Source organism: Nannospalax galili, unplaced genomic scaffold (genome assembly GCF_000622305.1).
Source record: "Nannospalax galili isolate Female #2095 unplaced genomic scaffold, S.galili_v1.0 scaffold441, whole genome shotgun sequence".
NCBI lineage: Eukaryota > Metazoa > Chordata > Mammalia > Rodentia > Spalacidae > Nannospalax > Nannospalax galili.
The window spans coordinates 3,866,633-3,884,262 of record NW_008348089.1 but is presented as its reverse complement, the minus strand read 5'-3'; the positions used below and the strand labels follow the sequence as shown (position 1 = coordinate 3,884,262).

Here is a 17,630-nt window from a genome sequence, read left to right as displayed (position 1 = left end):
CCGTTCTGTGTTTCATATCTATTTATATGAAGAATATATAGATTTAACAGAAGGTATTGATCAAATTATTATTTGATCAATAATTCCAAGATAAATAGATACGTGTTACCTGGAACAACTCTTAGTGATGATTTACACCAGATAATACTTTGCTGTAGTCTCATGTCCTGCACATTCTAGTATGTTTAGCAGTATCCATCTCTCTACCACATACGTGCCAGCAGTACGGGCTCTAATCATAGACCCAGCAGTACGGGCTCTAATTCCCTCTGCTTGACACTCACTAATCTATAACTTTAATTTAATCATAAAAAGATTTGTTCTCATGAGATTTACATTGTTTTGTATGTTTTTTTTATTTTATTTTATTTATTATTTTTATTTTATGTGTATGCATGTATTGCCTGCATGTAGGTAAGTGCACCCCTGTTGTGCAATGTCTGCGGAAGACAGAAGAGGCTGTCGGATCCCCTGGAACTGGAATTACAGACAGCTGTTAACTGCCATGTGGGTGCTGGGATTCAAACTCAGGTCTTCTGCAAGAACAGCCAGTGTTCTTAACTGCTGAGCCATATCTGCAGCCCCTGTATAGCTGTTTCTTATAGTGCCCCTAACAATAGCTCACAAGCATGTATTGGGCTAAGTGCAGGCATCTGACATTACTAATTACTGTTTAAATTGTCTTGTATGATTCTCAATATAATCCAGTGAAACGAAATTATCATTTCTTAGATGAAAGATGAAAGGAATGCTACTCAAACATTTATCTATCCAGACTAAGTAGATCCATTCCCATTTTAAGTTTTGACTTAGTAATCATTTTCCATGGTATTATACTATTTTCTAACATGTTCATCATGAAATCTATTTTTAAGGGTATATTTATTTCCAAGTAGTATTTCACCTTCTAAAAGAGCCTTTAGTGCTGATGTTAATGTTATGGTTTTGAGCATGATTTTGAATATAAGGATTCAGGTCCATATGACTGAGATTTTTAACATTAAATAAGTGAAAAAGTATTTTCCATGGTATTATACTATTTTCTAACATGTTCATCATGAAATCTATTTTTAAGGGTATATTTATTTCCAAGTAGTATTTCACCTTCTAAAAGAGCCTTTAGTGCTGATGTTAATGTTATGGTTTTGAGCATGATTTTGAATATAAGGAATCAGGTCCATATGACTGATATTTTTAACATTAAATAAGTGAAAAAGTAAAAGGGATCAATCATGTCTATAATCTGAGAAGTATAATTAACTGGCTCCAAGAAATGAGTTGACCAAACAAAGCACCTGTTGGATGGTAAGCTAAGACGCAGACTTTCCTCGTATGCTGGACAGTTCTCTGTTTTAATTTATTTTTATTTTATGTGTATGAGCATTTGGCCTGCATGTATGTAAGTTCACCCATGCAGGTGATGCCTGTGGAGACAAGAAGAGGAGTCCGATGCCCCAGAACTGGAGTTAGGGATGGTTGTTACTTCCATGTGCGTGCTGGGAATCGAGCCCAGATTCTCTGCAAGAGCAGCCAGTGCTCTTAACACAAGTCATCCTTTTAGTCCCCACTACTCTGTGTTTTGTGTATTTGCACATTTAATTATCAAATCATACCTATTCAGTAAATTCAATGTTTGACTCCCTTTTACAAATAAGAAATTTGAGGCACAAAGAAGTTATGAGAATAACCACAGCTCATTCAGTAAATAAATAATAGCCAAACCACATGTATTTAAGTTTTTGTTTTATTTTGAGGGTCAGTGAGTATTTTGATAGTGTTTATTAGTTAACCCAGGTATACCTCTAAGTTATCATTACATATGATATATAATAAGGAATTATATACTCCTTAACTCCTTAGTGGGCTTCACAGTGTGGACCACCACACTATTCATGAAGTGCTGGGAAGCAAACCCAAGGATTCTTATATGCTAGGCAAGCACTCTGCCAAATGAGCTACCTTCCCAGCCCCCAAACTACATGTAGATACTTGGCAAAGACATTATTGAATTGCTGCCCACGCAAAATACATCCCAACATTTTACCTATGATCAAAGAGGTAGCTGTCATGCCTAATCCCCATGAAACCATTTGTAAGAGGACTTTGCAATATGAACTTCAGGAGTAACATCTGCTGCATGATCTTGGGAAATAATGAAGCAATTGACTGATTATAAGCTTTGTCATGGTTGTGACCTTTAGCATAGGTAGAAACTGTATTTAGACCAGCAAAGGAGAGGGGAAGGGGAAGAAACAGAAGAAATGTATTATGACATGAAGGAATTTGGAAATGCAAGGAATTTCAGAATTCCAGTGGGTCATGAGATCGTACTTAATTGTTGGTATGACAAACTCATTTAGGTATCAGATTGAAAACTTTCAGAACAAAAGAATACTGTTGATGCGGCTTTAAATCTAAGAGGTCCAAATGCCAGGCACTCTCACCCTGGACTTGCAGAGGAAGTAAATGTAATGTTGATTTCCCTACAGCTAGCCTGTGGTGAGCAGATCTAAAACAAGCTGCTGCAGGGCTGGAACTCTGGGAAAGCTGGGGTCCAGAAAGCAGCACAAGTCACATTGCAACACAACCTTGCATTACAAGTCAGAGAATACCTGAAAGAAGCTTCCAGCCTGGCCAAACCTCCTCTCAGTGCACCTGAAATAAGCTAGGGGCAGAAGCAAGGCAGCACAGATTTCAGAAGAAATGAAAAAGCAGTATGAAAAGAGAAGCTGAGTTTGTTAAAAGTTAATTATTTACATTTCTTTAACTGTGGGCCACTATTCTATCATTTTTTTCAAGATAAAAGTTGAAAGTGATATAATTTGAAAGTGATATAATACCATAAGATAAACTCACCAACCTAGAAGGCCAGTCTGCTTTAGATATTGATTTATATTAGAAAGAAAGAAAGGAGAAGGGAGGGTTGGAAAGGGAGGAGAAGAAGGGGGGAAGGGGGGAAGGGGAGCAAAGAAACAAAATAGAAAAAAAAAAGGAAGTTTATATGAATTCAAATGAGAAAAGCTTAGCATCATGGCTGAGTTTTTCCATACAGGTATAAGTAGCTGAGAAGTCTAGCAATTAGTGCATCTACCTGATTGCATTTCAAACAGTATCTAATTGCATCTCCTGGCCTACCTGCTTGAGGCAGATTCATTGCTAAGATAATAATAAAGGAACCGGAACTGTTGCCTGGTGATCTGCGCTAGCTGACTTTTTTTTGGAACACTGGTTTTCTAAACTTTCAGTTCAGTGCAGGATCCCTGGAGTTTTTCAGCTCTCCACAAGGATTCTGGCATGGGAATGTTGTTTATATGATCTACATGCTTCAGAAGGGTCTAGTGAAAAGACCCAGGTCACTCTCATGCTCTGCTGTTGTCAGTATCATAGCCCACTACATTCTTAGCACACATCAAAGCATGCCCGATGACCCAACCTCACCCTCAACACTATTCAGTACCCTCTCAACATAGTTCCTTTAGAGGAGTCAAAAGTAATGCTGTGTTTCATTCTTATAAACTGTTGATCTAGCATTTATTTTACATCTACATCTGTGTGCATATGCATGTGCGTGTGTGTGTGTGTTCTGTGGGGGGAGTGTAATTTCAGCCCCTTTCTCCACGGTATATGTCACTGAGACAGAGAAGAACCTGGTAGGATGTATCTCAGTACAGTGTCTCCACTTAGACTCTAATAGAATCCTCATAAAATTTGGGGTACTTCATTTCATACAATGCATAGTAAGGCAGGAGGCCGAATCATATCCCACAGAGATCATACGTGACCTTAACTAGGGCATCAAGTTGTCAACTCCAAATGCGCAGATATATTGCCTTATAATTAAATTCCCAGAGTAATAGAGTGCTGTATTCTACCAGGACAGTTTTTCAGAATTTATGTGATGTAGCTGAGATGCCAAGATGTAAGCTGTGCTGGGGTCCCTGCACTACATACGATGTTAACATGGTCTGAATGAAATAATCACTTCATATTTATTCAGAAAGAGAAAAATTCAGGTAGTGATCATAGAAACAACAACAACAACAAAAGATTGTTAAAAAAAATGATGCTGGCTCTCTAATAAAGCCACTTTGCCCAGGCCAAAAAAAAAAGAAAAAGACCCTTTAAGTTCCCTGTGACTAATCAGATTGTTTTCTTACATTATTTAATGGACAACCTTTGAAGGTTTTAGACTGTGCAAAATTTTTAGCAACATTCTATTATTGTTCTTCATTACACTATAAGCTTCACAGCAAAAATTCCTAATATACTAAACTTTAACTCATACCACATACAATTGAATCCAGTGTATTTAGTAATCTTAAGTAAATGGTGAGTTTTTAAGTGAAGGTTTTTCCAAAATTATTCATTAGAGCCACATGACTGAATATTTTAAGAGATTTTACACGTTTTATACATAAGAACTAAGGCTGACTTTCAAATGCTTCCTTTTAACCTTCAGTCCTTCTAAAGGAGACTGTGTGCCTCACATGGAATTCAGTTGTCAAACTGACTAATTTTTGCTAACCAATAACTTCTAAAAACGTAACTAAAAGGAAGAAATTCTCCTTTGCAACAACCTATTGCATCCCTTGACTGCCTACTCTTAGCAGTTTCTGGGCTTACTACCGCAATTTCCATGAAGAAATTAAGCAACATTTTAAAAATCCAACATGCTTTCCTTATAGTTTTTAGTAGAAAAGATTCAAATAGCTGTTAAACATGAACACATTTATTTATCTGTAATATTATTGTTTTAATTATTCTAGTGGAAAAAAACTTGCCTACAAAATTAACATGAGATTTGAGTCATTTAGTGCTCATTTCTGAAAAAACAGATTGTTGGTTTGTTCTTTTACCTACATGTGAAGCGAGCACTATAAAGAAAATTCAGGGACATCAGCCGATGACTTGGATAGCACCGTCTGGAACTGCAGTGTCTCCATTTTGTTCCATTTGGATTCTAATTCCAGGTATTTGTTCTTTAGTTATCTGTGACCACACTGTTCCATAAGCAAGCAAACAACTAAACTGTCTTGCACCAATCCTTGGAAAAAAATAAGTATGGTCTAAATGCCAAGACTAAGGAAAAGGAAAATTAGAAAAATTGTCATATTACAATATTGGCCAGTGGGCTGCAGTAGAAGTAATGATCAACCTTCATACCATGGGATACTTTAAATTTCATATTCTCATCTCTATTGGAAATAGTGCTTATATGTAAGTGGTGTTCAATAAACACTCAGTAGTTTGTTTTATTCATTTGTGCAAAAGCATTGACAAAGAAAACGATTGCCTGATTTCATCCTATATAAAATATATGAACATATTGTCTTTCTTACTGATGAGATCTTGTGCTGTGAGAATTTTGATACAATTGCAGAGACCTAGGGCGTCAACAGCTTTCCATTGCTTCATTCCATGCAGATTTAAACACCTGGAGGAAAGAACCATTGAAACTCCCTGGTGATGTGTACAGTTACCATGGGCACACTCACTCAGCTCAGCATGGTTGCTAATTTCCAAACCTTAACTTGCATCCTTAAGGGATGGAACTGGATGAGCAGATATTTCTTTAGCAGAAATGAACTTCCATCTGACATATGCTCACTAATTGTTATTATTTCTTATTTCTCTTAAAACATGAAAGATGAAAGGCTAAATTGTAATTCTAATTGGCAAAGGAATTTCATACCGGGAAGGCACCTCTTGATTATCAGCCTTGTAGGCAGAGAGAGGGTTGGGGGTATAGAAATTTGACTAAGAATTCACAGATAAAAGTGCTGTATGCGCTTGGAAATAGCTCAATGGGTACTCAGCTTGCTGTGAAAGCCTCAACTTCTAGCATATTTAAAGGAGTTGAAGCTTACTTTGTAAAAGTGCTCAATTGGGAGTGCTCAAGTTGTGGTGCCTATTAGTTGAATGCTAATTAACTTAGCCTTTCTCCAGGGTTCACTTCTCTACTAAAGCAGACAGACAGCTTTGCTCTTCATGTTTTCAAGCTGAACCTGGACTTGAGACATTAAAGAATCTGGATTTGTTTTGGAATAGGGAAATATCCTACCAACCAGTCTGTTGACTCCTTCCTGTTCTCTTACATCTCACTGCCTTTTTCGTGTCTTGATATCCTCTGTACTCTCTCTGGGCTTTATTGTCTTGTTTGAAGCTGTTTTGAGATGACTAAAATGGCAGAGCTCACTGTGTTATTTGATCTGATATCTTTTTTATCCCTGATGCATGGTTTTGATTTTCCCTCAGTGTCTTTTCAATCATTTTGATAACATTTCTCCTCTGAAATGGTTTTGAGCTTTAATTTGAGTTTATGGTTCTGTATGGCTTTGTGCTCTGTTCCTTAATATCCATTCTCACCTTGGATGAACTTATTAGCATCTTGCTTTTTAAGTTGGAAAGATAAATCCTGCATAATAAATAAAAACTCCATTCAGTGGTTTGTTGTATATTTTGTGACTGCACTTTGTGAAAAAAGAAATACTTTGCTTTTATTACTGTCAACCACTGCTACACATTGAGGTGAAGATTTGCATGGATGGTTTTCCTGCCACAAATTCAAAATCACTTTCATAAGAAGATGCTACCCACACTGATGTGTGAGTGTATTTCTTAACACATTCAAGTGAGGCAATGTACTTCTTTTACATGTATGTGTTTTTAAACAATTCAATAACAGAGTGTGTGCTCTGCGGGGAAACCAGCCAGTGATCTCTCATTTCACCCAGGTTTACAGCTCAGTGTGCTTCTTAATGCCCTGAAAACCACCTAACACTGATTCCCAGTTTCCCCTGATTGTCAATTCAAAGTCTATTCCCAGCTGAATGATAGCTTCAGAACATTCCCTTTTCAAGGGAGAAAAAGGCAAGTCAAACTTACTTGACACAAAGAACACTGTCAAACCTTTTATTTATTTCAGTTTAGTCCTTGATCTATAAAGGTGTGACATGTTGCTCAGAGTAAAGGTTAAATGATATTTAGGTAAATAGAAAGGCAATATTCCTCATCCTTCACACAACCGATGAAGGAAAAAAAAGAATCTAGTCTTGTTCTAAGGTCAATAATATGTAACTTTAAGAGCCTCTAATAGAGGATCAGTGCTTTATCCTCCTAACTGCCTTCTTGGCTAACCACTCCCCAACACAAAAGTGCCTTCCAGTATATAAATGATGCTGGAAGGACTGGATCAGGACTACTTAGGCTTTGAGGCATTGAAAACTGAATCATCTTAGTCTCCTGTTTGGGCCTTGATTCCTCAAACAATTTTCTGAATTTAATTGACTTCCATACATGTCTACTGCAAAGAACATGTGCGTTAGGCGCATGAGTAAACTGTCTAGAAAATAACTTTGTTGTATTCCAGTATATGTGAAGTGATAAGAATATCACTGGCCATTAATAAATTCATACTAGAGCTTAGCCTGTGCTTGGCTAATGTGAGTCTGCAGAGTCACTGGAATTTTACTGAGTATTCTACTAATGAATCAAGTTTCTGTGTTTGCAGTCAGTCATAAGGTTCTGACCTCAGATGATAATGAACTCTAGGGTAATGTCCATACCACCACTAAGAAAACTTGCTAAACAGATCTGTATTTAATATTCTTTTTTCTCTTGGGATTTATATTAAATTTCTGTGGCATTTTCACAAGAATGCCACATCCAGCTTTCATAATAGAAATTGTTTATGTGTAAATATTAACTGCTACTATAGTCATTTTGATAAAAATTAAAATTTTAGATTTTTAGTGATCTGAATTAATTTATGATAACATCTGATTAGAAAGATTTCTTATTTGTAGAACAAGGTGAAGAAGTCATCTAAAAGAGTTTCCTTCATAAAATCTCAGGGCTCTGGGAGACTAACCTTGTTACTGCTTTGCTGTAAAGTAAGGACAGGAATGTGAGCCCCATTACCCCTCCATGTGGCATACTGAGGCCTGCCTGTTAAATCCCTCTTTACAGAGTTCCACTGTGCTCTCTCTCTCTTTCTGAAAATAAAGCTAATTAGCTTTCTTATTGTATGATAGAAAAAATAATAATACTTCAAATGCGAATTCAGCATGCAATCACATGTTCAAGTGATGTATTTACTCCAATAAACTAAGACGGTATTTAGGTGGCTTGCATCAATTTTAAACAATTATCCTTTTGTATTTACTTGACCTAGTTAGATAATGATGTACAAACATATTTGACTCAATAACACATTAGTAAAATGTTCACTGAAGTCTTAAAACAACTGCTTTAATATTCCTAAACAATAGGAGGTCGGGCTCTGCCTCCTGTGAGGTGAGCTTGGTTTGTCTGCCATCAGCTCAGACTTGCTCCGAGACTTCCACTTCACAGAGGTTCTATTTTCAAAACACTTATTATTTCACATCCTCCACTGACACTCATTGTTATTTAGTTATTGTTTTCCATGATGGACCAAGATTAGGAAACTCTTGAGAAGCGTTGCGGTGTGCTGTTTGACAACTATGCAAGATGTTTTTCTACCTTAGGATTTTAGAGCACTGAATTAATATACAAATGACTGCTAAGACCATGTCTTTCCTCTACTGTATGGATGGCCTGCTTTCAAACTGGAAACTAATAAAGTCTCTTGACTGGTCTTGAAGTTGTCGTCACATGAACAGATGTTGCTATTGTTTCTTTGACTGGAGCAGTTACTTTGAAAGATAGCATCTAAACTAGAAAATAAATGAAGCCATAGTCCGATTATTGTACAGTGCTATCTGGATAATATTTTATTTTGCTTTAATTTTAGTAATAAACCAAGAGGAGTCTTCATTTTCTGGAAACAAATTTCAGAGACAAGCTCTAATTATGTTTGGTTTACTTTTTATATTGCAGTTCAGTCCAAAACAATAAAGCATTTCTTATAAGGACGGGAAATAGGGGACTGGAGAGATGGCTCAGAGGTTAAGAACACTGGTAGTTCTGGCAAAAGACCTGGGTTCGAATCCCCACACCTACATGACAGCTAACAACTGTCTGTAACTCCAGTCCCAGGGGATCTGACAGCCTCTTCTGACCTCTGTGGGCATTGCACGGCATGGGTGCACTTACCTACATGCAGGCAATACACACATACACATAAAATAAAAATAATAAATAAATATTTTTAAAAGGATGGGAAATGGTAATATGTATAAAATGGCGCTTTTTAGCACTTTTTAAAAATTTTTTTGAGAATTCATACATAAACACTGCGTTGTTTCCATCCTTCCCTCTCCTCCTCCAAGCCCTCCCATAACCACCCATACCCCCTCAATTTTGTGACCTCTTCTTTGCTATTGTTACATATACATATATATTTCTTTAGAATCTACTAAGCCCGTCTAGTGATGTGTGTGTATTCATGTGTTTTTGGCTGATCACTTGGGACTGGATAACTTATCAGGAAACTTGTTCCTGGAGAAAACTGATGCTCCCTCCTCAGCAACTGTTGATTGCCTGTAGCTCTTCATCTAGATGTGGGGCCTTGGGAAATTTTCCCCATCTACACTGGCATGTCAACTAGTGTTGTCACGATGTGGGTCTTGTTTGGGCTACCATATTGTTGAGATGTCATTGCAGCTTCCCTGGAAAACGCTGTCTAGCAGCAGGTGTTCTAGTGGTCTGGCCCTCACAATCTTTGTTTTGGTGGCCACACATATGCCACAGCACATGTGCAGTTCAGAGGACAACTTTGGGGAGTCAATTCTATCATTCCACTGAGGAATCTGGGGATAGAACGCAGGTTGTCTGGCTTATCACCAAGCTCCTTTACTCAATGAGCCATTGTGCCTGTCCATGTTAGTTGTTTTAGATTCTAAGTGATAGATTTGTCTTGTGAATGTGTGTCTGCAGCTAGTCGATGTTTGGGCAAGGCCATGCTTACCCATTCTTGAATTTCAGTGGAAATTCAGTCTTGCATCTTGCCCTTCATATACACATGGTTATAATAAAATCCAGGCAGGGATTTCCTTTGAGCTTCTGGAGAAAACATATTAGATACAAAATAAAGAAATCAGACCTTGAAAGAATTTTAGAAAAGTCTTATAATTTATATGATGGTTGTTATATATAGGAATATACTTTACCCTTGAAGACTTTGCATTACAAAAAACTACCAATTTACCCACTTGCTGCTTGTGCTACATTTAACACAAGTTTTTACCCTATAGCTCAGAAGAAACACTAGGCCTGTTCTGCCATCCTTCAGGCAAGGGGCACATCATGAAAGAAGTGAACAGAAAGAAGCAGAAAGGATCCAATGAGGGAAGAAACTGTACAAAGGCAGAAAGAGATTCGAGTATGGCCAAGGTGACAAAGAGACATATTTATACAAAGTCATACTGTTTTGTAGACCATCTAATAGATATCAGATATGTTGCACTTGAAACAAATGAGATTTATCTGTATGAGACAGAAAATATGGAGATGTTTCAATTTTATCATTTTTAATAGCATTTTATTGTAGAACAAAAGCTTGAGAGACAATGAAGAGTCACAGTGTTTTATATTTAACTATCAGTGCGTCTTCAAAGTTAAAACACACATTTATTATAATTAGAAAAGTAAGTACCCTTTCCGAGACTCTCTGTGTGTTTTGTAACCACATAGAGTTGAGCTTTTGAATATGGAACATAAAAATATACTAAGAATTTCTTTTTGATTTTGCATATAAGGCATTTGAGTTTATTCTGGTATCTTGTTTATACTGTAATCCACACATAAGAATATAAAGGTTAAATGCAAGTGTTTTACCCGATGTTCCATTTCTTACTTTTATTGCTTGTACATGTACGACTAATCCTTTGTCGCGTTTCCTGGCTACTTCATTAGAGCCTATCCACCGAGGCACTTAATGCATGGAGTTGCCTCTTGCATCCTCATCTAATTGCCATGCTGGCTTCTTCCAGTCTGATTAGCTCACTGAATCTTCACTTTGAATTCGATTCTGAAGACTTCCTCAGTTAATTATCCTTTCGTCCATTCTATTATTGGAGCCAGACAACTGAGAATGCCTCTTCCAGCCTCAGCTGCTTCTTCTTCAGCTCTCTTCATCTCCATCAATCCTCGAAGCTGCCATTGTTAAGGTGTTAGCAATTTTCACTTTTCTCTTTTCTGGCTTATGAACTTTAGGTTGCCAACTGCACCGGATTTAGCTTTTCTCTAAAACTTCCTAAAGAAAGTCGAATTAAACTTTCTAAAATGTATAAAGGATTATAGAACTCCTTTGCCAGAAATTAAAATATATATATATATATTTTTATTGATTCTTTGAGAATTTTCATACAATGTATTTTGATCCCCATCTCCACTCTTACCCTACCACTAGGCACCCCAACCTTATGACTGCATTTACTTTCTTTTGTTAAAGGCCTATTGAATCTAACTTGTATTCCCTAAATACTCTTGGGTGTGGGTCCATCCCATGGAATCTGGTCAACCTACCAGATTAAGGGTGTCACACCCTTAAAGAAAACTGACTCTCCCTTTCCCAGCAGCTATCAATTGTCAATTGATCCTCAGCTAGACCTGGGGCTTCTTGCCCATCCCTGTCCACAGTGGATTTTTTTGGCTTGTCCTGCATAGTTCCTCTGCATGCTGTCACAGTACTGTGAGGTCATGTGGGAAGCTTTTCTATTCTGTCTGAACAACATGATTTCCTTATATCATTCTACCATGCCTGGCTCTTAAATCTTTCTGCCCTCCTCTTCTTCAATGTCGTCTGACAGATTGTCTAATTTTAATACAGCGTTCAGAGTTTCAACCAGGCTGGGCTTTGAGATTTCTTAAGCCTAGCTTGATTTCCATTCCTTCCCGTGGCTGCTTGAAGATGGGACTACACAGCTTTCTGCTCCAGTCATATCTAATGCCATGTCTCCTCTAACCTTCTGAACTGTAGCTCAACTAAATTCTACTTTCTATTAGTTCATGGTGTCTTATCACAACAGAAAAGTAACTAATACACTTAGTCATGGAACTTTCTTTATTAAACAATATTTTTATATTAGCAAAGAAAGTAATGGTTTTCTAATGGCATCTTCCTACAAAAGTACCAGGAGTCTGTTCGCACCCGCTTTCCCTTTACCTGGCTCTTGGCTGCGCCCTCTCTCTCTCCAGCTGGTTCCCTTTCATGCAGCTAAACTTGCCCTTGTGTTTTCTTATCAGGTGTTTCCGACCCTGTCTATTTCCTACCCAGTGTAAAATCTCTCATTCTCTCATAATCTCTCTTCCAGTTTTGTGACCTACACGCACATGTGTAAATATGTATCTGGGGAATTTTAATGAACAAAACAGTTTGTTAACGTTACTTGTACATCATTTCCACCTTCAACTCCTGCCTGGTACTCACCCTAGACATTTCACGGTTCTCTGAGAAATTCTCTGCTCTTCTGCTTACGCTTTTTAGACTCAGATTGTATAAGATCAAGGTTCCAAACAGAAAATGTTTTATAGCCAAATATAATACACTGTATGTGTATGTAACAGTGAATCTATTTACAAATACTTGGGCAAAGATATAGATACGACATAAATGTTAATGCAACAATCTGGGCTAATAAAAATAAGACAGGTGTACCACTATGCTCCAGAGCTGGCTCCACAATTCAAGAGTATTAGGCCAACATTAACTGGACTGGATGAAAAAAATAGAACACAAAGGTTGCTGGGTAGGGAAGTGGGATTGAACCTGAAAGGACTTGGGAAGGCGTGGGATAAAAATATGTTGAATATTACTCTCAAAGAAGTAATAAAAAACATAATTGTAGTCTCAAAAGTGTACAAGGGGTGAGATCTGAGATTGTAATACAAAAGAAGACTGTAGAGGAGGATTTTGGGTAAGGACAAGTGACCCTAGAACTCGGTAATTTCTCAGGGAGAGGAAAAGGGAACACTGTACCGAACATATTTTTTTATCATGCACTAGACCTCCTGGGAGTCAGAAGCTTGGAGCCATTCCTGTGATCCCCATGACTGTCCAGGTTGTAAAGGCTGGAGTGGGCCAGTAGAGGTGGATCTGGAAAGTCAAGTGGGAGTGTCTAGAAACAGAGCTTTTCTAGATCCTTGCCAATCCAAGTGAAGTGCCTTTTCTCTCATGATTCTATTGTTAATATTCCCCAAAGATATAGCATGTGTGCCTCGCACTACAGTGCCCTTGTGTGGTGTGTACTGCAGCTCATAATGTGGAGCGGGCCCCCAGTAAAGCCTCTCTTTCCTCTCCCTCCACTCCTTCCCAAGAAACATGAATTAGCATAAAAATTTTAAATGAAACTAGAATTTTCTTTCTAAAAAAATGCCAGCACACACACTCTCAGAATGAGAGAGAGAGAGAGAGAGAGGTTTCAACCATTGTAAATTTATTAAAGTCACATACAGAAGACAAAATTTCACAGTACAATTTTATGAAAAGTAACCAAAGGTGAGAAAACAGGAAATGTTTTAAAAAGGAGGCAAGCAAAATATCCCCAGATTTTTCTTGGAATATCTGAGTGAACATAAGTATATCATAAGTAAAAATATATTGAGCATAAAGAAATCTAGCAACTGATCAAATATAAAGTACAATGAGGACCTGTGCAGTGGTGCAGGTCTATAATCCTGGTGCTCCTACCATGAGATGTGAGGTGAGGCAGGAGAGTCCCTGGAAGTTTTCAAGCCAAGGAGCCTGGGCTCAAGTGACCTGGTGTGTGAGACACGGAAGAAAAGGACTGTCTCAGAGTAGGTGGAAAGTGAGGACTAACACCTGAGATCGTCCTCTGTCCCCATGGCCTCCACACATGGGCCCTGGCACTGGCACCCACATACACACACACACACACACACACACACACATACAAACACATATGTTAAGAAATTGAAGTTACCAAAAGTAAGCCCCTTCGATATGTTAACTAGGGTTGGTGGGCTTCTGGCTTTCCTGTCTCCGTCAAATTCCATATCATTGTTGCTAAGAAAAACTGGCATTTGCTTAATTTTCTATCAATAGAATTAAAAACAAAAACTATTCTCCAATCCCAGTAGTCTCATATGCTTGCTCTCTGAAATAAGAATTCAGAAGTGATCATCAGGAATGCAACTGATTATTTTGAAAGAGCCAGAGACATACTGTGAATGTCCATGGTAGGCGTTTGAGTGGTTGCCTTAACTCAATTGGTTTCTGATCCTAATTTTATAAAACTTTAAGCAAATCTCAAAATATTGAAATGAAAAGACCCATCAATCGACATATTTCAATTAAATATAGTAAGACTGTGCTCTAGAGTCCCAGATAAAGGAAGCTTTATGGTTAGAAACCATAGAAAATATTAAGGTTGTACTGGTTTGCCCCATACCTCTTCCTAGAGGTGCTGAGTTTCTCCACAAGTCACAGAAAACCTTCAACTCTAAGATAAAATTACATCCATGGCAATCTCTGATAAACCATAATAGTGTCTGAAGAGCTCTCTGCTTGCCTTAATCCACAAAATTTAGGGACTGCTGGATTTGAGGCTTCCCATTTTCTGTAATTTAGTTTATTTTGATACAAAGTCTTGCTTTATGTTCTGATTGCTATATTGATGTATTTCTGTTATTTATTGTTATCTGGTAGTTCTGTTTATTGTCTCCATATAGCACAGGCTCATCTCAAATTTGTAGTCTTCTTCCTGTTTCAGCCTTCCTTTGTTCTAGGGTTACAGGCATGTGCAAACATGCCAACCTTTTTATAATACTGTATTTATTAATGTTATGTTTGGGCATTTTTCCAGCCTGTTTATAAATGCACTGTGTGCAGGCAAATCTGTGAAGGCCAGAAGACATCATATCCCTGAGAACTGGAGTTATAAACAATTATTAGTCACCTTTTGATTGTTGAGACTGGATGGTGGGTGATCTCCATGAGCAGCCCATACTCTTAACTGCTGAGCCATTCCATGCCAACATTTTAATATGTTTTGGGTATTGTTTTGCCACATCATGAATACTGTTAGTGCTAGTAATAAACTTTAGGCGGTGTCTTCCTTTTCTATACATAGTAAAGAATTTACTATGGTAAATACTATTGGTGATTTAGCATTTATGCTTTCCTGGTTTGAACTCGTGTAGGACTTATGCATGCTGTCACCATTGCTGTGAGTTCATATGAGTAACTGACCAGATGCCTGGAAGACTCTGTTTCTTTGTGGTCATCACCCCTTCTGGCTCTTACAGACTTTCTACCTCTTCTTCCAAAATGATTCCTGAGCCTTGGAGGCAGAGGCTTGAAATAGGTGTCCTATTCAGGGATAAGAAGTCTGAACCTCTTGTTCTCTGTACATTGTCAAATTGTCAGTTTCTGTCTTAATCACCATCTGCTGCATAAGGAAACTTCTCTGGTAAGAGTAGAGAGATGCATTCATCCTATGTGTAGTTAACTTGGTTAAGCGTCTCACAAACACCTAAATACCATCAAACTGTATTGTATGAAAATTGTAAAAATTGAATTTAAAAAAAGGTGTTAAAAGTAAACACGTAAAATAAAATAAATATTTAGAAAACCAATACCTGCTGTTCAATTTCCCCTATGAGTTCATTTACAAATGCATTAATCTATTCAAGGTGCTAGAACAAAATATGAAAAAGGGCAGCTTATCAATGAAAGGAGTTCATTTCTCACAGTTCCAGAGCCTGGGAAATCCAAGCTAAAATGACAGCAAATTCGGAGTCTGTCAAGATCTTGCTTCCTGTCTTTTTGCTGTAATCTCTTGTGGTAGAAGTAGTTAAGGTCTGTTTTATCACTCTCTTGTGGTATGGATGTGGGTTTTCCTCAGTGCGTTCACATTTTAGTTGTCTTTAGCATAGTGATGCGAAATACAGGGGAAACTTTAAGAAGTGGGGCCTAGTGGGAAGTGGTAGGTCACCGAAGGAAGCCCTTATGAGATGGAGTGACTTCCCAACAAGCAAGTCTGACCCCACCCTCACTGTTCCCCCCTCCCCTGCCTACTCTGTAGCTCTCTATCAGCACATGGTGCCTTTCCTTCTTTTCCTCCCTGCATGAGTTCTGACCATTGCGCCTCAGTCACAAGTGATACAACCGGGAAGGACCTCTGAGACCAAACCACTAGAAGGTCCCAACATGGAATTTCCACCTCTAAAACTGGACCCTCGGATATTTAGTTATATCGGTGAAACAGACTGATACAGACAGAAAAACAGATAATGGGAACTTCATCCTCATGACCTGGCTGTGTCCTTAGGCTCTTATCTCTTGCAATCATCTCCTGGCTTGTCAAACCTGTGTCATGTCAACCACATGAGCAGAAGATAGTTACAAATACAGCCCAATCTGAAGTCCTAAACTAATTTAAAACATGGAGGGTTTTTTTTTTTTAATTTCTTTTTTGTAGCCCATTTACATGATTCCAAGTGTGAACTTTCTAGATGGCATCATGTCACAATGTCAAAAGATTGAACGCACCTAGCATGGGTAGGATTTCAACACATGGATTTGAGGGGAGCAGGCCAAATATTCCAGCCCTGGGCTATATGGACATATGTGCATCAGTTTGATGTAGGATTGCTTTCCAGTATCCCGCTGTAAGCTGAAAATATCTGAGTCAAATTTGAATTCTCTACATTTGCTCTGCTGGGTAACATAGTTTAGCAAAAATTTGCACCATGGAATGTTAATGCTTTTCCTCATGGTTGCTGGGATGGTGGGGACCTGTGGCTCCTTGCTGCTGCCCAGCATGAGATAGTATTATACCGCATATTGCTAACCTGGGAAAAGTTCAGAGTGCAAAAATCATAGTACCATTTTATCTTATTGCACACTGCTTTCTCACCAACATAAAGTGGAAAGCTTCTAAGTCAAATGACAGTGAATCAGGGGCTGGAGAGATGGCACAGTGGTTAAGCATAATGGCTAGTCTTGCAGAGGACCTGGGTTTGATTCCCAGCACACACATGACAGCTAACAAACATCCAGAAATCCAGTTCCAGGGGATGTGATGCCCTCATCTGACCTCTGAAAGCATTGCAAGACATGGTGCACTTACACACTCATACACATAAAATAAAAATAGTAAATAAAATATTTTTTAAATGACAATGGATTAGACATTGCCTATACTTGGTATAAACCAGGGTTTTTTTTGATACTATTTAATTCCATCAGATCATAACAGAAAGAAAACATTATGAGGCTAACTATGAGTGTAGTTTGTACATGTTTCTCAAAACTTTGTACTTTCTACCTGCAAGCTAAGAAGTCAGCCTCATACCATTTTCTGGACAAGGCAGTCGACAGAAGGTTCCCTAGTCAGAGAAGGAGTCTGCGTGTCACAGCAGTGCCTATTGCTGTAGTATCAGCAATTGGAAAGCTTCAGAGGGAGGCTACACACTCTGTCTGCAGTGTAGCCGAGGAAGCCCGAGTCTTGTGTTATAAGCTACAAGAACACCTTCACTTTGCCTCATGGGGAGACAGTAAGAAAATCTGCCCATTGCTCCAGAAAAGACTGCCTTGAAAATTTCTTCTGGACCAGAACTGTCTTGCTTAGAGGGCATGCAAAAGTGCAGGAGACCCTGCACTCAGACAGGTGGACACTTTTAATTTCTACCTGAGGAAGCCTAATTGCCTTCGATTGAATCTAAAGTGAGAAAATGGGTATTTT

General features: G+C 38.2%; 1 protein-coding gene across 2 annotated transcripts in view; it reads left to right on the top strand.

Moving 5' to 3' along the window:
- The window catches only part of Grid2 (glutamate ionotropic receptor delta type subunit 2), a 1,595,433-nt gene that overhangs the window by 833,288 nt on the left and 744,515 nt on the right, over positions 1 to 17,630 (top strand). The window lies entirely within an intron of this gene.